At 43.1% G+C, this 22,320-nt stretch overlaps 1 protein-coding gene across 6 annotated transcripts in view; it reads right to left on the reverse strand.

The window, feature by feature from the left end:
• Positions 1–22,320, reverse strand: part of LOC124152132 (FERM, ARHGEF and pleckstrin domain-containing protein 2-like) — a 157,741-nt gene that overhangs the window by 121,295 nt on the left and 14,126 nt on the right. Inside the window, exon 1 of one of the 6 annotated variants that reach the window (XM_048384907.1) lies at positions 8,121–8,214. The exons of the other annotated variants lie outside the window; for them this stretch is intronic. The gene's annotated coding sequence lies outside the window, so the exon portion shown is untranslated. Of the gene's footprint in view, positions 1–8,120; positions 8,215–22,320 lie in introns of those variants that run through there. 6 annotated transcript variants of the gene reach the window in all.

The following is a 22,320-nucleotide window of genomic DNA, read 5'->3' on the forward strand; positions in this document are numbered from 1 at the left end:
CAGTGAGTGAGTGAGTGAGTGAGTATGATTTGACGCCACTTTTAGCAATATTCCACCAATATCACGGCAGGGGACACCAGAAATGGGCTTCACACATTGAACCCATGTCAGGAATCGAACCCGGGTCTTCGGTGTGATGAGCAAATGCTTTAACCACTAGGCTACCCGACAGCTCCCCTATGACATAGAAAATATGATCTGATGATGCAAAGACACACGCTGCTCAGAATTGCAATTACGTTGTTTGATTGCTTTGTATTGTTTCATTAAATCAATACTGTAAGTAGGACCAATCCTTACTATTTACTTATTAATTATAAAACGTGTGGCAACTTGCTTAACATTTTTACAAAATTCTGACAACTTAAAGAAACAATCTGTCGAATTGAAATTTTACCGGTCTATGACCGGCGACTGACGGCCATCCTAAACTCTGGTCATATGGAAGGAAGTACTTCGATTGTAGTGTGAGATTGTCATCTTTACAATTGCTGAGCATAATTTTTGTCATTTTATTCAATACGGAAGATTAACCCAGTCTCCCCAGCATTTCTAGTCAACATATTCTCTTCATCGAAAGATGGTTATCAGTATTATTTACTGTTATTCACAAGTGTGATAAGTATTTCATGTTTGTGTGCATGGCATAAGTGCGCACTTAACATATTAATGCATCTGATAGATCTTCCAAATGATGCAAAACAGGGATGACATTAATAACTTATCTAACCTATTCTGGGACCGCATCCGTGGTCAAGTGGTAGAGCGTCCGCCCGGAGAGGGGAAGGTCCGGGGTTCGATCCCCGGCCGCCAAAAGACGTTCAAAGACGGATACTTGTTGTTACCCTGTCTGGCGCTCGGAGTCAGTATACTGTGTCTGAGTGGGGTATTCATGTTAAACTGCGGCATGGTATCTCAGTGAGCTAGCACTATAAATTGGCATCAGTCCGGACTAGTACAAGCAGCCACACAAACACACACACATACATGCACGTCGCTATATACAAGGCGGTAGTTAACTTTTTTTGACAGGGGAGGGGGGCAAATATTTGTACAAGTATCACTTGTCCCCAACTTGATTTAAATAAAACTGTTTTCTATAAAAAAAATCTAGGGGGGCAACTGCCCTCCCTGCCCCCCTGGCTGGCTACGGCATAAGTGCAATAATCCTGGACGCGACGTTAAACCCCATTTCACCTCACCTAACCTATTCTGGATTTAATTCTGACTTAAACCAGGCAAACTGCTCTATGATCATTGGTGAATAAGCAAACAGCAAGCGATTCCATGGCGTTTGATTGGCTAATGTGTAAATTTAAAACCACTTAGTTGTAACGTGTCTAAGGATGCCTCTTTAAGTAAACAGATATATTTAAGAATTGACTTCAATAAGTTTTGCCATCTAATATTTGTATCCATCTAAACTAAGAAAAAAATTAGACCACGCCCACTGGAAGACTGATGTTTCCTGATTGGCTGATAAGAGGATGGGCGGGGCTTGGGTCACATTATGGAGCTGATTTGTATCGGTCTATAGCATTTTGTGTTGCTTAAACAAGAAGTCTGTAAAGCTATTATTGTTGACATATTTATAAGAATTGACTTCAATATGTTCCTGAAGTTTTGGAGTAATAAACGTAAAAGCCCATAGGCACACTGTACTATGTTGGCTTACACAGTGCACACTGGCTTTAAAGTTTATACCTCCATAAACACAAAAAATATTGAACTCAATCCTTAAATAAATCATTTTACCTAATAGAGGCATCCTTAAACATGTTACAGCTAAGTGGTTTTAAATTTACAGATTTGAGTCGACAGGCCTTTAATCATCAAAGACATTTTCCATCTTTTAAGAATATCAAATAGAGAGATGATATCCAAACTCTATTAAAAGCTGCATCGATTAACTGCCAGTAGTGACTGATCGCAAAGGACAAAAAAAATTAGATTTAAAGGGTTTTTTCTCGCAAGGATACAAGTGAAACAAATATTTGAGGCCACCTTTCTATATCATGTAAATATACTTCTCAAAACAAGTAAAAGAAAACCAACAGTTGGAAAGCTGTATGTTGCAATCCCCATTTCTAGCTATATCGTATTATCGTATAATATATAAAATACAAAAGTACAAAGATGAGCTGTATAATGTTTTCTTGTTTGTTGTTTAATGCGGCACTCAGCATTATTCCAGCTATATGACAGCGGTCTGTAAATAACCAAGTCTGGACCAGACAATCCAGTGATTGACATCATGAGCATCGATCCACGCAATTGGGATATGATGACATGTATCAACCAAGTTAGCGAGCCTGATCACCCGATCCCGTTAGTCGCCTCTTACGACAAGCATAGTCGCCTTTTACGGCAAGCATGGGTTGCTGAAGACCTATTCAACCCCGGATCTTCACGGGTCTCGTATATATACATACACACTACTCACAACAAGTTAAGGAAACCCACGACTGGAAGGCTGCGTGATGCAATACCCGCCAGCCATGACAGATTAACCATGGTCACATCAAACAAATTGGGTGTTCCTTAATTTCTTTTGAGTAGTATATGTTAATTTGGTTGCTGTTGTGGGCAAACAAATCGTTTCTTGTTCTTGTTTTGATGGCATTCAGTGAGTGAGTGAGTGAGCTAGTGAACATGGTCATAAACTAGAGTCAGCCGAAAACTGACATGTCAGCCATTAAAGGCAAAATATAAATAAATCTGAGGGTATTCCATGACAGCCGAACTGAAGATTGAGAACAGACAGTCATCCAATAATTTATCTACTTCCCCTAAGGGCAATTTCACACCATCTCTCTTTGAACTGTAACAAGCTTTCTGATTGGCAGTTAAGATTAACACACTTCGCTTCTACACTAACCTGGAAATCACAGCACTGATCCAGGAAATCTGGGTTTTTACAAAGATCTCCGTCACCGATCTTTGAACTACAATTCTTGCAAATTCCCTGATTCTCATTTCAGATTAGCTCTCTCCACTTCGAACCTGACCCGGAAATCATCCATTATTCGGACCTCCGTTTTCACAATGATCGTGATCACCAACTATTCCAACTACAACTGTTACACATTTTCTGATTGGTCGTTTAGATAAGTTCCCACCTTTCCCTGAACAGGATGTGCCCTGTTCCCTGATCAGAAGAGCTCGGGGAGAAATTCTTTGATGAGATTCTCCAGATATAACATCTGGGGTTCCTCGGAGGTTTATGACCCCCATCCTCCATTTGAGATGGAGCTCTCCACAAAAGGAAATCATAAAGCCGCTATATGCTCAGGTGAAAGTGGCGAGTACTAAAACCCTGTGGGATCAGGCTTGAATTGCTGCCATATGTTGGCCAGATTAACATGGTGGAGTTGTTGATGGGGATAGTGCCCTGAGAGCTGAAGTTGGTATTTTGGCATCTTAAAAGATTTCACCAGATGCGCATGTTGAAGTCACTCTTATTTGTCACTCTCTGAAGGGTGCTGGGGACCTATTCTGCCCTAGAATCCCCATAGGGAGACAAGTATGGGTACTGGGGACCTACTCTGCCTTGGAATCCCCACAGGGAGACAAGCATGGGTACTTATATAAGGGACCTATTCTGTCCTGGAATCTCCATAGGGAGACAAGCATGGGGTACTGGGGACCTATTCTGCCCTGGAATCCCCATAGGGAGACAAGCATGGGTGCTGGAGACCTACTCTGCCCTGGAATCCCCACAGGGAGACAAGCATGGGTGCTGGAGACCTACTCTGCCCTGGAATCCCCACAGGGAGACAAGCATGGGTGCTAGGGACCTACTCTGCCCTGGAATCCCCACAGGGAGACAAGCATGGGTGCTGGGGACCTATTCTGTCCTGGAATCCCCACAGGGAGACAAGCATGGGTACTGGAGACCTATTCTTCCGTGGAATCCCCACAGGGAGACAAGCATGGAGTACTGGGGACCTATTCTGCCCTGGAATCCCCACAGGGAGACAAGCATGGTTACTTGGGACCTACTCTGTCCTGGAATCTCCATAGGGAGACAAGCATGGGTGCTGGAGACCTACTCTGCCCTGGAATCCCCACAGGGAGACAAGCATGGGTGCTAGGGACCTACTCTGCCCTGGAATCCCCACAGGGAGACAAGCATGGGTGCTGGGGACCTATTCTGTCCTGGAATCCCCACAGGGAGACAAGCATGGGTACTGGAGACCTATTCTTCCGTGGAATCCCCACAGGGAGACAAGCATGGAGTACTGGGGACCTATTCTGCCCTGGAATCCCCACAGGGAGACAAGCATGGGTACTTGGGACCTACTCTGTCCTGGAATCTCCATAGGGAGACAAGCATGGGTGCTGGAGACCTACTCTGCCCTGGAATCCCCACAGGGAGACAAGCATGGGTACTTGGGACCTACTCTGTCCTGGAATCTCCATAGGGAGACAAGCATGGGTGCTGGAGACCTACTCTGCCCTGGAATCCCCACAGGGAGACAAGCATGGGTACTAGGGACCTACTCTGTCCTGGAATCTCCATTGGGAGACAAGCATGGGTACTGGAGACATATTCTGCCCTGGAATCCCCACAGGGAGACAAGCATGGGTACTGGACATGAACTGACCTGAGTACCCCTCCTGTAAACAAGGGACTGCTGTGTTCTGCAGCAGCTGGGAGATCTACAAGTCACATATATCAGGTATATCATAACACTACTTGACCTCAGAGACAAAATATAGAGACCTCACGGTCCATCACCTCGAAGATATCAGGGCTGCCATACAGATAATGAACACACAATACATGAAGAAATTATGAGATGGATTCAGCACGAATATTGCTGTTTGTTTGTTGTTTAATGCCGCACTCAGCAATATTCCAGCTATATGACGGCGGTCTGTAAATAATCGAGTCCGAACCAGACAATCCAGTGATTGACATCATGAGCATCGATCCACACAATTATGAAACAATGGCATGCATCAACCAAGTAAGCGAGCCTGACCACCCGATCCCATTAGTCGCTTCTTACGACAAGCACAGTCGCCTCTTACGACAAGCACAGTCGCCTTTTATGAAAAGTACTGAGTGAGGCATAAAAGAACATTCATTCACTCACTCACTCACTCACACTCTCACTCACTCACTAACTAACTGTGTAGACCCACAAAGAGTCCAGACAGACAGTTCAATCCATGGCTGTAAAGTAAAGGCTTCCATTCCTAGGTTCAGTTAACATTCGGAAAACAGTCTGCTGAAATATTTCTCAATAGTGGTAGTAATCATTTGAATATGTCTGGTAAGCAATACAAGCTTTCATCAATTCACTCGCCCCCAATCTGCAGGCTGTTTTCACAACCTAATGACTCCCACGTGTGCGGCTCGAAATCACAACAAGTGGCCTGATGGGAAACGTTTCCAGGAAACACACGTACAGATATTTACCCAACACTTGCACCAGATCAACCTGCTACCATATAATACTGATTGATAAACAATGCCATAAACATGATAAAAAGGCTATATCAACCATGGTATCGTCATTAAGAAACAACAAATTTATCCAACTTTTGTAGGCTTAATCCTGTTAATAGACTTAATTTTGCAAATTGACTGATACCAATGTAAATAATTGGGGTGACTATTGGTCTGGAAATCACTATGGCAATTACTATTGATATTTAAAGAAACTATTGCGATAACTATTGATATTGCAAGCAACTACTGCTTTCAATATTGATAGTTTTCAGTGTATCATATCAATAATTAAGTGAGAAAAGCAGAACCACTACGAACCTGTTCTTTAAAATTCAGATGTCAAATCAAACCCATCCAACAAATTTGTTTTTATTTCAGCTGTATGCACAGGAAACTGTAACCATGTTACCATGGTTACAATTATTTAATTTGTTCACTGCCCTGCTCACACTCAGATAACAGGATGCTGAGAGTCATGGGTAATTGATGAAAGGTCAAAGGTCCGAAGGCCTGTATCGCATACATTGTCTAGTGGATGAGGCAGAAACGGAACATGACATCGGTTCTGATGCTTGCTTTCCTTTGCCACCAAAACCTTTGTCTGATGGTGGATTACAATCTGTGGAGATTGGTCCACATCCATGTCATACACCACCATTGCTGACTGAACATGGCTTTGACAAATATTCCAATTTATTTTACCAATGCTAAATCTAATATTCAAAATGGCCTCTGACCATGTTGACAATGAATTAATTAACTGAATTGTTAGTTAAACACTGATTGACAATGACGGAACATTTTTCTCCTTTAATTTACCTTGATGACGGAACAATTTCATAAAACATTTGTGTCGCAAGCCGGATTCAAACCTGTGTTTAGTACCAAAGACTTAGTAACCATGGTAACGAATGTAGTCTTCTGCCACAGCAACATGGAATGAATCATGTGGAATTAACAAACATGTATATATTTGGTTTGTTTGTTGTTTAACGCCACACTCAGCAATATTCCAGCTATATGACAGCGGTCTGTAAACAATTGAGTCTGGACCAGACAATCCAGTGATTGATGTCATGAGTATCGATCCACGCAATTGGGATATGATGACATGCATCAACGGGACAGACTGATAGTTAATTTGTTTATGAATGGGGATATTTAGATTCCTTCAGTATTTTATTATTTGCAGGTCTCAGACGTTTACCACTTCGGTGAAACCCACGAGCACGGGTATGGTGCTGACAAACCTAGAAACATAATCAGGGCAAACCGGGATTCGAACCCACAATCATAGGTTCCTGGCGTGCCCAAGGGACGCAACTCTGCACAGCGAATCGCAGCACCTTAGATGACTAGGACCCCCATAAACACACACCCCCCCCCCCCCCCCCCCCCCCCCCCTCCACCCGTCATGACAACTGACATCTTGTTCATGACTTCTACACGATCCGCAACAGGCAGCATGTCAAGTTGCAATCACATTCTACCCTACTTTCAGTGGAAGTCTCAATGACTGTGCTATAAAACCAGACCCCAGGTTATGCAATCTCCATTTATCAGTGCACGTTTTCTTACGATGTGTCACCCAGGAAACATCTGTACAAGAACTTTGATTGTTACATGGTGTGAAAAGTCTGCCTTAGTCAGAGAGGAAACTCATCACTGGGGTAAGATTACACTTGAAGCACACTCCACTACAGTGTCTCAGCAGGAGGTACACTGTATGGAGCTATGATGCAAGGCCCAGGGAAAAGCAGTGATACTTCCAAATGCAACTGACGACACACATTGAACAAACATGGCCTGAACAGTCAAGTTTGCCATCCCCCTGATTCAACAAAGATACGACAAAAGGCTAGCATGACCTGAGTGGGGTTACTAATCATGCTAAGCTTGCCCTGAAAAGTACAGACATTCTGCCTCATTCCCGACCCCAGCTTGCAGGTCATAATTTGGTTGGTTGGTTGGTTTGTTATTTAACGCCACACTCAGCAATATTTCAGCTATATGACGGCAATCTGTAAATAATTGAGTCTGGACCAGACAATCCAGTCATTGATATCATGAGCATCAATCCACACAATTGGGATCGATGACATGCATCAACCAAGTCAGCGAGCTTGGGTTAATGAGTGAGTGAGTGAGTGAGTGAGTGAGTGAGTGGGTAAGTGAGTGGGTAAGTGAGTGGGTGGGTGAGTGAGTGAGTGAGTGAGTCGGTGAGTGAGTGAGTGAGTGGGTGAGTGAGTGAGTGAGTGAGTGAGTGAGTGAGTGAGTGAGTGAGTGAGTGAGTGGGTGGGTGGGTGGGTAAGTGAGTGAGTGAGTGAGTGAGTGAGTCGGTGGGTGGGTGAGTGAGTGAGTGGGTGGGTGGATGGGTAAGTGAGTGAGTCGGTGAGTGAGTGAGTGAGTGAGTGAGTGAGTGAGTGAGTGAGTGAGTGAGCTTACTAATACTACACTGCCCATCACCCCAATGGTAGAGGACAACATATCTCCAAAAACCCTTCCGCACTAAATCAATACAAGACTGTCTCAAACACAAACAAAATACCACTCGACACAACATATTGTCGATCAAATACACCTGAAGTGGGCAAAACAAGAACCCCACTGTCCCACAAAGCACCTCCATTAACTACCAAGAACCGAAAACCTAACTTACTTGATCACTCCGTGTTACCGAACAGCCAGATCTCACCTCTACCACAAGCATGGAGTGACTAAAGCCATTTGTAGGGGAGCAGTACCCAACAGCATGATTTATAGGTATTCAGCTTTGGCTTTTACTGTTGCGTTACCAAGGTCAACCCATACAAACCCCCACTCCAACTGCCCTGATAAGTCTTCACATGCCGGTGCAATTTCCCTTCTACATTCAGATTCTTGATTAACTTCATCATGATAAGGCGAACAAGCTGGCCTGGTTGGCCAATATTGATATTAGTTTGTACACTGCAAATGTTTCTTTGATTACAAGATAAGTGGTTATTATGTTCGGATTTTTAAAAATTGCATAAATAATTTCTTTGAAAGCATACATACATCACAGACGTTGCACCTGAGGTAAGCGATGTAGCGATAAGCTGGAGGTCTATAGGCTTAAAGGTTCACTTCATCTGATCACGATTCTCTGATGCACTGGTGCACCACAGCATTAATATATTACAGTTAGATGCACAGAACACTTCATTCTGCTTTGACATGTATTGATAAATTGTTTTGTGTTATCTGGACATCTTCAAACTGGCTATGACTGACATGTAAGCTTTATCATATAAAAATCAGTCAGTCTTTGATCCATTTTTTGCATCAAATATTCATTACATTTTCAAAATCCATGGGACTGATAGCATCTCAAATTCCTGGTACAAATCAAATTTTACTCGTCAGAATCTGATAATTACTGTGAACTAAAACAATGTTACTATTTCACCAAAGCCAAATATTTTTTCACTACATTAATTGGGGGAATGGGTGGCCCAGTTGTCTGAGGCGCTGTGATTTGCTGTGCAGAGTTGCGTCCCTTGCGCATGCCAGAAACCTATGATTGTGGGTTCGAATCCCAGTTCGCCCTGATTATGTTTCTAGGTTTGTCAGCACCATACTCATGATACTCGTGCTCGTGGGTTTCACCGAAGTGGTAAACGTCTGAGACCTGCATCACTTCGGGCTTTCCTCCCACATTAAGCTGGCATGCTGTGATATAACTGGAATACTGTTAAAAGCGGCGTTAAACCCATATCACTCACTCACTACATCAATAGCTGACCCTTCCCTGTACCGAATCTGTAAACATTATGGCTCCATCGGGCTCCATCGGGCTCCATTAGACTCCTGTAAGCAATCACTAACCATCTGATTCTATTGAGACGTGTCTACAGGGCACTTGTCACATGTTAAGTGAGCTTGGGTCAGTCGAGACCGATCGATACGCTCTTTCAATATCCCCCTGATTATCCCCCCTTGATGTCCGGCCCTCAATCTCACCCACAATACATCGCCCTCATAACTCCCGGTATATAACCCTTATATCTCCCGGCACATTTCTGTCCGGTGTGACATAAATCACCCTGAAATTCATCCGAGTCCCACATCACGGTAGCTTCAGAGACAAAACATCAGCAGCATTACTTACACAGCCAAAGGCCGAACCTGTGAGTCACAGTTGACCTCATAGCTAAACCAGTGCGTCACATATGGATCCGTTGACACAGTGTCTGTCCGGGTATATGCAGGACAAACACCCCTTGACTGTAGGCTTATCGTCCCCAGCTGCCATCATGTACACAGCTAAACTAATAATCAATGCTGGAGTACTCAATTAACACCTGAAACGTCTTGGCATATTTACAAATCAATCAATCTTCAAAGAATATGCTAAGGTAGTACTGGTATTCGATACTAACTCTTATAAACAGGTCATTAATGCTGATCAATCTTTAGTCATTTTTGAATCCTTTGTTGATGATAATAATCTTGGTGTTGTTTAGCCTTTGAGTGAGTGAGTGAGTGAGTGAGTGAGTGAGTGAGTGAGTGAGTGAGTGAGTGAGTGAGTGAGTGAGTGAGATATTACATGAATTAGGCTGTCATAAGCAGCTATACATTAAAAAGGAAACAGGTTATCATTGATTTACATAATACTATCTTGTTACAGTGTTCGTGCTTGTTATTTAACACTGCACTCAGCAATATTCCAGCTTTATGGTGGTGGACTGTAAATAATCAAATCTTGACCAGACAATCCAGGGATAAATATTGGAGCAACGATCCACGCTGTCGCAGTACAATGACATGCAATGCAATCTGTAAAATCAGCTAGCCTGACCGCCCTGTCCATTTGGTCGCCTCTTACAACCAGCATAGGTTTGCTGGGGGCCTACACTAACCCCGAATCTCGAGCTGGGGTTTGTTACCTACCCCCCATCCGGTGCAATATTTGGAAATGGAGTTTGGCTACTTCTACCCCACTCTTGGTTCATTGCCATTTTATACCTTCTCTTCAGTGGAGAAAATATAATGCTGTTCTGTATTTTTCTCTATCCCAAAACATCAAAAGGCACCAGTTCCCCGCTAGACTGATCTGCACAGCAAGCCTCATTAAGAAATATTCAACAGTTTTGGAGTTCTGCTTCCAGAAATGAGTACGACCTTCATTTTCCAACTCATGTCATGGTAACCAAAAAATATATACAACAGTGTACAAGAAAATCAAAAATACATACATGAAAACCAAAAATATATACATAAAAAACAAGAATATATACATGAAAACCAAAAATACCAATTCATCAAAAGGCACCAGTACACGCCACTAGACTGATCTGTAGAGAGAGTTTAATCAAGTAATAATCAACAGTTTTGGAGTTCTGCTCTACCCTCATTTTTAGTTAACATGGTTAAGTCAAACTTTTTTTAATCCCCCACCCACCCCACCCCCCCCCCACCCCAAAAAAAACAACCCAAAAATACAACAACAACAAAAAAACAACCAAAAAAAACAAAAAACAATTAAGAATGATCAAAATGCACCATTTTACCACCAGCCTGATCTGAAAAAGCAAGTTCAGCACTGGAAACAGAAAATGGATGGTGGACAAACAGACAGACAGACATGCAGATCGCTATATCCATTCGTTTTTCAAACCAGGGGAATAAAAATGAACTGTGGATTTGTTTTTCACTCCAGGTGCTTCTTCATGAGTAGTCAAAGTAATGGGGTTAAATAACACTGATATTTCCCAATTAAAACAGAAATACTGTTTCCCTAATCATGCTAATCATGTCACAATAAAAAGTATCTCGGAAAAGTTCTCGCAAGTGTGTTCTGATAAAAATATTACTGAGAACATATCGTGACTCAGGCAATTCATTTCAGCCCTAATATAGAACTTGAGCATGTCTTGAACAGACAAGGCACAAGTAAAAAGTGTGAACACGAACAATGCCCTTGGGACACAGTGACACACTACCGACTCACAGATGTGGTGGAGCGTCCTGTGGTGTAGGCGTGTGTGGTGTAGTGGACAGTGTCTGCCCAGAGAGCAGAATGTCTGTGATTCGATCCTCTGACCGCCTGTGTGGTGTAGTGGACAGTGTCTGCCCAGAGAGCAGAATGTCTGTGATTCGATCCTCTGACCGCCTGTGTGGTGTAGTGGACAGTGTCTGCCCAGAGAGCAGAATGTCTGTGATTCGATCCTCTGACCGCCTGTGTGGTGTAGTGGACAGTGTCTGCCCAGAGAGCAGTAGGTCTGAGGTTTGATCTCCTGACTGCCTGTGTGGTGTAGTGGACAGTGTCTGCCCAGAGAGCGGTAGGTCTGTGGTTTGATCCCCTGAGTGCCTGTGTGGTGTAATGGACAGTGTCTGCCCAGAGAGCAGTAGGTCTGAGGTTTGATCCCCTGACTGCCTGTGTGGTGTAGTGGACAGTGTCTGCCCAGAGAGTGGTAGGTCTGAGGTTTGATCCCCTGACTGCCTGTGTGGTGTAGTGGACAGTGTCTGCCCAGAGAGTAGTAGGTCTGTGGTTTGATCCCCTGACCGCCTGTGTGGTGTAGTGGACAGTGTCTGCCCAGAGAGCGGTAGGTCTGAGGTTTGATCCCCTGACTGTCTGTGTGGTGTAGTGGACAGTGTCTGCCCAGAGAGCGGTAGGTCTGTGGTTTGATCCCCTGACTGCCTGTGTGGTGTAGTGGACAGTGTCTGCCCAGAGAGTGGTAGGTCTGTGGTTTGATCCCCTGACTGCCTGTGTGGTGTAGTGGACAGAATGTCTGCTCAGAGAGCAGAATGTCTGTGATTCGATCCTCTGACCGCCTCACAAAATCAATTATGTGAAGCCAATTTTTTATGTTGTCAACCCTGAAGTGAAATTATTTTCCCCCAGTATTTTCTGGAACAACTGTTTTTACTGATCTCATTGTTTACATCCCCTGAAGTTCCTGGAATGTCACTGAAAGCAATGAAACATCACTCACTCACAGCAAATCTATCCACCCTTTCTTGTTAAGAAATCACAGTTTTGATCATAAAAACGAAAAACAAAAAATTGAACAATATCGGCCTGTTACAAATTGGAGAAATTCTCCATGTTCTTGTTACTGGTACTTAGACAGTAATGTCTACCGCATCAATTCCTGGAATAGTCTGACATTCTTTTACATCCCGAGAATCAAAAAACATTTTCTGTAATTGGAATCCGGCCATCAAGGAGCAATGCAATAGCACCACACATCTGGGAGCAAGTTTCCACCAGTAGCAGATTAAAGTCGGCAAGTAAAAACACCATCAAGCAATGACTTGCAAATCAATAGTTATTTCAGACCAGATTCCAACCAAGAAAATATGTCTGGCAGGTTTGGACTCTTGGCTTAGTTTAGCTTCCCCTCTGCTCATCTCTGCACTTGGGTATATTACTATCGTGGAAGATTAGAGTACTGTTCATCTCTGCACTTGGGCATATTACTATCGTGGAAGATTAGAGTACTGTTCATCTCTGCACTTGGGTATATTACTATCGTGGAAGATTAGAGTACTGTTCATCTCTGCACTTGGGTATATTACTATCGTGGAAGATTAGAGTACTGTTCATCTCTGCACTTGGGCATACTACTATCGTGGAAGATTAGAGTACTGTTCATCTCTGCACTTGGGTATATTACTATCGTGGAAGATTAGAGTACTGCTCATCTCTGCACTTGGGCATACTACTATCGTGGAAGATTAGAGTACTGTTCATCTCTGCACTTGGGTATATTACTATCGTGGAAGATTAGAGTACTGCTCATCTCTGCACTTGGGTATATTACTATCGTGGAAGATCAGAGAACTGTTCATCTCTGCACTTGGTTATATTACTATCGTGGAAGATTAGAGTACTGTTCATCTCTGCACTTGTTTATATTACTATCGTGGAAGATCAGAGTACTGTTCATCTCTGCACTTGGGTATATTACTATCGTGGAAGATTAGAGTACCGAGTACCGCACTGGTTATGGCGATACACTTCCTAACCCTCTATACGTTCATCAGTACATGTCAATGTTAACACAGGTTGAGATATCTATGTGGAATGCTTATGAAGCTAAATTAGCACTTATGTCAAGGTAAAAAATAGACACTGCTATAAATAAACATAACCATGATAACACAAATAAGACTGATTTCAAACTTGTTGACAGCCTAAAATTATTATTATTATTATGTGTGTGTGTGTGTGTGTGTGTGTGTGTGTGCGTGCGTGCGTGTGTCTGCTTGTACTAGTCCAAACTAATCGCGATTTTATAGTGCTAGCTCACTGAGATACCATGACAAAGTTTAACATGAATACCCCACTCAGACACAGTATGCTGACTCTGAGCCAACCAGTCCTTGTTTCAGCCCCTTAATGCCGAGCGCCAGACAGGGTAACAAAAAGTACCATCTTTTAACCTCTTTTGGTATGGTGCGGCTGGGGATCGAACCCCGGACCTTCCACTATACATGCTATACGGGTAAACGCTCTACCACAAGACCACGGGGCGGTCTTTGAGCACTTGAGAGGCCATTGGCCTGTAGTACATATCAAACAGGTGTTGCATACAGTTTTAACAATTATTTACAAATTCAGATCTAGTGTGTGGTATACATACATCGACATGTTACGTGGTGTTAGTTTATACATAATTGTTCTGACCTTCGCTGTGCAGAGTTGCATCCCTTGGGCATGTTGGGCACGCCAGAAACCTATGATTGTTGGTTCGCCCCGATTATGTTTCTAGGTTTGTCAGCACCATACCCGTGCTCGTGGGTTTCACCGAAGTGGTAAACGTCTAAGACCTGCATCACTTTGGGCTTTCCTCCCACATTAAGCTGACACGCCGTGATATAACTGGAATACTTTTAAAAGCGGCGTTAAACCAAACTCACTCACTCACTCTGACCTCGGAGTTTTTGTGTATCGCCCATTCTCGATGCATAGATCAGGGGATGAACATCACATCTTACCCATGAATTACAACATTGCTTTTTATGTATATCAGACATGTACCATGGATACTGTTCAGTTTTCAACATTCTATAATATATAAATTTGTCTGATAGTGTCAAAGAAAACGAACCCGTGGCAAAGAATTGATGGAATTCACTTTCAGATTGTGCCTACATTTGCTAAAAACAATGTTATGACATCTGTTACTTTACTAAAACATTTTGTTCATTAAAATGATAAATGGTATTGCTACCATACTGTTTTTCTACAAACTGATCAACTATAAATTAATTCATATGAGTGTACGTAATCAAGTGTTGATCATCTGTGATTGTTTAATGAACAAATGTTGTTTTAATGAAATTATTAATCAACCTTGTATTTGCTTGTGTTGCACTTGACAGTATGGAGTGATTGAGTGAGTGAGTATGGTTTAACGCCGCTTTTGAACAATATTCCAGCAATATCACGGCGGGGGACACCAGAAATGGGCTTCACACATTGTACCCATGCCGGGAATCGAACCCGGGTCTTCGGCGTGACGAGCGAACGCTTTAACCACCAGGCTACCCGACCGCCCCTGACAGTATGGATGAATGAACATGCAGAATTCTGCCTGCTAGTTTCAGCAGCAACACACATCCACATGTCCTGATACAGTGTTACCAGCGGGACAGAATAAGTCTTCAGCAACCTTTGCTTTCCGTAAAAGGCGACTATGCTTGTCGCAAGAGGCAACTAACAGGATCTGGTGGTCAGGCTTGCTGACTTGGTTGATGCATGTCATCGTATCCTGATTGCGTACATCAATGCAGATGATGTCAATCACTGGATTGTCTGGTCCAGACTCAATTATTTTCATACCGCTATCATATATTTTTCAGTGCAGCATTAAACAACAAACTTTAATAATGCTTGTTTTTCTTTGCTAGTTTAAGCCATAAACTTTATGCAATTATCCATGTATATGACAAAAGCCTGTAAATAAATGAATCTGGACCAGACAATCCAGTGAAATTCGGGTACGATGACACTCAATCATGCAAGTCACCGAGCCTGACAAAATTATCGGTAAAGTGGAATTTAAAAAATCAAACCTTTGAGGGGAATCAAACTTAGGCCTCAGGCATATAAGCCTTTGTTTTAACCACTAGGCTACCTGGGCTACCCAAACATCCCATATTAACCTGTGTAGATTCCGGGGTAGAATAGGTCTTCAGAAACCCATGCTTGCTGTAAAAGGTGACTCTGCTTGTCGTAAGACGACATCGGGTGGTCAGGCTCGCTGACTTGGTTGATGCATGTCATCGATTCCAATTACATGGATCGATACTCATGATATTAATCTCTGGATTGTCTGGTCCTGACTCGATTATTTACAGACCGCCGTCATATACTTAAGTCTGCCAGCACAGCAAGGGTCGAACTTTCAAAGGTTTGCCTCCTCCAAAAATCCAACCGATCTACCATGCGCATCTGCACACTAGAATTATCTCAAAAGACACCATACAGATCAATACGCCAAGCATCCTTCTAGCGGACAGCTTCTTGTAAACTGCAGCGCCTTTGGCGACACATAAAGATTCATCACTACCAACATGCAAGAGATTGCCCCAGAAAAAAAACATGACGTTTCTAAGCAACAAACCACAGTCATATTATCCATGTATGATAAAAGCCTGGCCCGTAATGTTACATGTTGTTTGCAACCATGTACAACATAGGGACACACAGCAGCAGGTAATGGATCAAAAGTGGGCATTATGAAACATTACTACCAGGCACTTGTGTCTGAGATAAAAGCGCCGACCGGAAATGGCCATGATACAACTGTGTCTATACGGAGTTGTGGAATACAGATGAAAGCCGTGTCATACAGATCAAAGAAACACCCTTGCAATCAGTTTACTCCATAAAGGCAAATCAGATCTGAAACCTCTTTTCTAAGTGAAGGTAGCGTATATACATACATGCACGGAATGATCAAGGAAGCCTGGTTGTCTAGACAACCAGAAAACAGCATGAGAGTATTGGTGTTATTGACATGATGGAGTGCCGGAAGAGCTGAAGCATCCACTGATTGGTTAATCACAGAGTCATGCAACCAATCACAATCATATGTGTTTTTTTTTTTTATATTGGCCTTTCATTTTCCTGATATCACTCCTAAAAAGTTGAAAAATCTGTTTTTCAAAGGCAGGGAATATGAAAGCTAGGATCTTCACTTGTATTCTAAGCAGAAATGTAACAAATTACTGTCTGTGTGGCAATTCAATATGTTAAAGGGCTGTATTCAGGGCCTTGTTAGGTTATTTGTCAGGTTATTTGAGCCAGTTTGAGTCCTGTGTCTTTGGCAGGCTCATATGTAAGTTCCCACTTTGAAGGTATTGAAAAGACTCAACAATGCATGCTTTATGTAAGGGTAATTGGTTGATCATGTTGATTGCCCCTGAGCACCATCATAGGTTCAACATGTTCGGTTTCTGTCGGTTCTCAGGGTAGTCTTACTTTAGTGAGTGAGTGAGTATGCTTATACGCTGCTTTTAGCAATATTCCAACAATATCACGGCGGGGGACACCAGAAATGGGCTTCACACATTGTACCCATGTTGGGAAACGAACCTGGGTCTTCGGCGTGATGAGCGAACACTTAAACCACTAGGCTACCCGACCGCCCCTGATGATGATGATGATGATGATGATGATAGTGATGATGATAGTGATGATGATGATGATAGTGATGATGATGATAGTGATGATGATGATGATGATGATGATGATGATGATGATGATGATGATGATGATGCAATGTGATGATGATGATGCAATGTGCATAAAAGAACCTATACATAACACAGGACAACCGTCATCTCAATGCAAACTATAGGCCTGACAAATCCTGTTCATACCGCACGGCTGTTGCATTTCAAGCTTGAGCGAGCAGACAGAGTGAAGCAGATGCACTGGAGCAGACGTACAGCTGAGGCAAGGAAATCTCTGGTTCTCTATATCCCTACCAGATCTTCTGAAGAGACAAATATTGTTATCTACCTTTCAAGGCTGAGCAAGCATTATAAGAAAATATCTTGTGTAGCATGAGGACAATTCTATTTTAGCTGCTTCATTTAACATAAAAGGGAGCACTGCATGGTGTTCATGTCGCGGAGTGTAATCGTCCATCTTAGATAAATCTGATAAAAGCTAAAATTGCTATAACTATCAGTGTATTAAGTTTCCTGACGATTTATAAAGTAGCGATCCGACCGTGACACTATTTGGTCTTGTGAAATAAGTAAGGATGGTCTTTCATCTCCAGTGGATAAACCTTTTTTAAGAGGTTTGTTATCCTTAATGTGTGATATGATTTGTATACCCATTGTGTGACACGCCTTCTGGACCCATTGTGTGACACGCCTTCTGGACCCATTGTGTGACACGCCTTCTGGACCCATTGTGTGATACGCCTTCTGGACCCATTGTGTGACACGCCTTCTGGACCCATTGTGTGACACGCCTTCTGGACCCATTGTGTGACACGCCTTGTATAACCATTGGTTGATATGCCTTGTATACCCATTGTGTGACACGCCTTCTGGACCCATTGTGTGACACGCCTTCTGGACCCATTGTGTGATACGCCTTCTGGACCCATTGTGTGACACGCCTTGTATAACCATTGGTTGATATGCCTTGTATACCCATTGTGTGACACGCCTTCTGGACCCATTGTGTGATACGCCTTGTATACCCATTGTGTGACACGCCTTCTGGACCCATTGTGTGATACGCCTTGTATACCCATTGTGTGATACGCCTTGTATACCCATTGTGTGATACGCCTTCTGGACCCATTGTGGGACACGCCTTCTGGACCCATTGTGTGATACGCCTTGTATACCCATTGTGTGATATGCCTTGTATACCCATTGTGGGACACGCCTTCTGGACCCATTGTGTGATACGCCTTGTATACCTATTGTGTGATATGCCTTGTATACCCATTGTGTGATACGCCTTGTATACCCATTGTGGGACACGCCTTCTGGACCCATTGTGTGATACGCCTTGTATACCCATTGTGTGATACGCCTTCTGGACCCATTGTGTGACACACCTTCTGGACCCATTGTGTGATATGCCTTGTATACCCATTGTGGGACACGCCTTCTGGACCCATTGTGTGATACGCCTTATATACCCATTGTGTGATACGCCTTGTATAACCATTGTGTGATACGCCTTCTGGACCCATTGTGTGACATGCCTTCTGGACCCATTGTGTGATACGCCTTATATCATGTATATACCCATTGTGTGACACGCCTTCTGGACCCATTGTGTGATACGCCTTAAATACCCATTGTGTGATACGCCTTGTATAACCATTGTGTGATATGCCTTGTATACCCATTGTGTGATACGCCTTGTATAACCATTGTGTGATATGCCTTGTATACCCATTGTGTGATACACCTTGTATAACCATTGTGTGATATGCCTTGTATACCCATTGTGTGATACGCCTTGTATAACCATTGTGTGATACGCCTTGTATACCCATTGTGTGATATGCCTTGTATACCTTTTGTGTGATACGCCTTATATACCTATTGTGTGATACGCCTTGCATACCCATTGTGTGATACGCCTTGTATACCCATTGTGTGATACGCCTTGTATACCCATTGTGTGATACGCCTTGTATACCCATTGTGAGATACGCCTTGTATAACCATTGTGTGATACGCCTTGTATACCCATTGTGTGATACGCCTTGTATACCCATTGTGTGATACGCCTTGTATAACCATTGTGTGATACGCCTTGTATACCCATTGTGTGATACGCCTTGTATACCCATTGTGTGATACGCCTTGTATAACCATTGTGTGATACGCCTTGTATACCCATTGTGTGATACGCCTTGTATACCCATTGTGTGATACGCCTTGTATACCCACTGTGTGATACGCCTTGTATAACCATTGTGTGATACGCCTTGTATACCCATTGTGTGATACGCCTTGTATAACCATTGTGCCTGTGAAGCGCCGGGGTAGAATAGGTCTTCAGCAACCCATGCTTGTCGTAACAGGCGATTATGCTTGTTGTAAGAGGCAACTAACGGGATCAGGTGGTCAAGCTCACTGACATGTTTGACGCATGTCATCATATCCCAATTGCTTGGATCGATGTTCATGATGTCAATCACTTGCTTGTCTGGTCCAGACTTGATTATTTACAGACCGCCATCATATAGCTGGAATATTGCTGAGAGCGACCTTACACAACAAACAAACATAGTATACCCATTGTGTGATATGCTTTGTATACCAATTGTGTTATTCGCCTTGTAAACATTGTATACCCATTGTGCGATACACCTCATATACCAATTGTGTGATATGCCTTCTGTACCCATTGTGTGATACGCCTTGTATAGCCATTGTATGATACACCTTCCATATATGGTATGTATATTGTGTGATATGCCTTGTATAACCAATGTGTAAAAATGGCAATCACAAGAGGCACAAGTGAATGAGATTGTGCTGATTTATGCTGCAGCCAGAAAATAATCCTGGTCTGTTTGAGAGCCTGAGCAACAATCCACACCCTCAGGTTATAACACAGAATCAAACAGGTCACCATTGTGTCCAGCCAATCCTCATCTTGATTAGCTTCAAGACAAGGTACTGAGGACCTACGTGGAACACTGCCCTATGATGTACCATGTAACATCAGGCTAAGGTTATGACAAACCACAAGGTAGGACTGGTCACATATCACAGCTGTATGTGATCCATCCCAAATAACTTTGAATTTGTAAAAACATGCAAGTGAAAACCCATCTAATTAACAGCCTGATACTTCTTGCACCAGTGCAGCCCGACCTGTTTTGAGTTAAGTCCCATGAACACACATATTAAGATTGCACCAGTGCAGCCTGACCTGTGGAGAGTTAAGTCCCCTGAACACCCTTATTAAACTTGCACCAGTGCAGCTCGACCTGTTCACAGTTAATTCCCCTGACACCAATGTTGAAGTTGCACCACTGCAGCCTAACTTGTGGACAGTGAATCCCCAATCCCCATCTTGATTAGCTTCAAGACAAGGTACTGAGGACCTACGTGGAACACTGCCCTATGATGTACCACGTAACATCAGGCTAAGGTTATGACAAACCACAAGGTAGGACTGGCTTGGGTTACCTCCCTTGATAGAAGACTACACAAGCTCCTCACAGCGACAGTACGTTCGCGGAGCTCTCTATACTATCGCTGCCACCAGTCAAAACTCCCCACTGTAATAGATGGCCAAAACCATGCTTGGAGTTGAACTGGCAACCGAATGACTGTTATGTTCACAAACAAGTGACGACTGTCGTGACGCCGAAGACACTTTTCGCTGATAAATTACTTTCTTCGTTTGTCAATTTGAATTTCTGTTTCATTAAAACTATCGTGTTATAGATATAGTAAGAATGTAAGGGAGAAGTTGGTTGATTTTCCGTTAGTCTGCAATCTCGAACCAATCTGATTATCAAAACAACAAAGTAAATTCATCTGGAAAACATGGTCAGTCATAAACCTTTTCAAATGAAATATGATGGCATTCCAAAAGACATAAACAAAAGTATAAACATTACTACATATGGGGTTAGGGGGCAAATTTCAAGACTCTTGTAATGGCCGCGCCCACACTGGTGGCAGCGATGTTACCGAGAGTGTAACGAAGGTGTCACACGCTGGGAAGGAGCTTGAAGACTACACAGACCTGCTGCATTGTGGGAACCTATCTCAAATGTCAAAAATATGACCGACATCTCCTCACTCAGACTTCTTCCGCTACTAAAGAGGATGGAGCATGTTGGTTTTCACGCCATTTTGAACAATCTTTCAGCCATATCACACCAGTCTGATCCACAGGGGCAGAGAGCTACTAGACAATTCAATCTGACTAGTCCAACATGGGCTCGAGCCACATCCAGCATGAATCATATCTCTTTGATCAAAAATAAATCTGACCTTAGTAAGACATCCTCAGTATAGAGGAGTCCAATCACTAATCATTCGGTTTGGTGGTTGCTGGTGGAGTGACCTGTGACAGACGTGTGCAGATTGCCAATGACTGTGTGCAGATTGCCCATGACTGTGTGCAGATTGCCAACGACTGTCTGCAGATTGCCAATGACTGTGTGCAGATTGCCCATGACTGTGTGCAGATTGCCCATGACTGTGTGCAGATTGCCAACGACTGTCTGCAGATTGCCAATGACTGTGTGCAGATTGCCCATGACTGTGTGCAGATTGCCCATGACTGTGTGCAGATTGCCAAAGACTGTCTGCAGATTGCCAATGACTGTGTGCAGATTACCCATCACTGTGTGCAGATTGCCCATGACTGTGTGCAGATTGCCCATGACTGTCTGCAGATTGCCAACGACTGTCTGCAGATTGCCCATGACAGTCAGCAGATTGCCCATGACTGTCTGCACATTGCCCACGACTGTCTGCAGATTTCCCATGACTGTCTGCAGATTGCCCATGACTGTCTGCAGATTGCCCATGACTCTGCAGATTGCCCATGACTCTGCAGATTGCCCATGACTGTCTGCATGCTGGTATGACATCAGACACATATCACGAAGTATACCATTAATCATGTTAATTGTCTCGCTGATCATCGACCTGTCACAATACTTCACGATGCTTTACATCAAGACAAAGGAGACCTAGCTCATTGGCTGAATGTACTTATATCATACATGGCGACTTCTTTAGTGCCCTACATTGCTTTAGGCCATGGTCACATATCACAGCTGTATGTGATCCATCCCAAATAACTTTGAATTTGTAAAAACATGCAAATGAAAACCCATCTAATTAACAGCCTGATACTTCTTGCA

This window comes from Haliotis rufescens, unplaced genomic scaffold, assembly GCF_023055435.1.
Source record: "Haliotis rufescens isolate VD_foot unplaced genomic scaffold, xgHalRufe1.0.p SCAF_52, whole genome shotgun sequence".
Taxonomy (NCBI): Eukaryota; Metazoa; Mollusca; class Gastropoda; order Lepetellida; family Haliotidae; genus Haliotis; species Haliotis rufescens.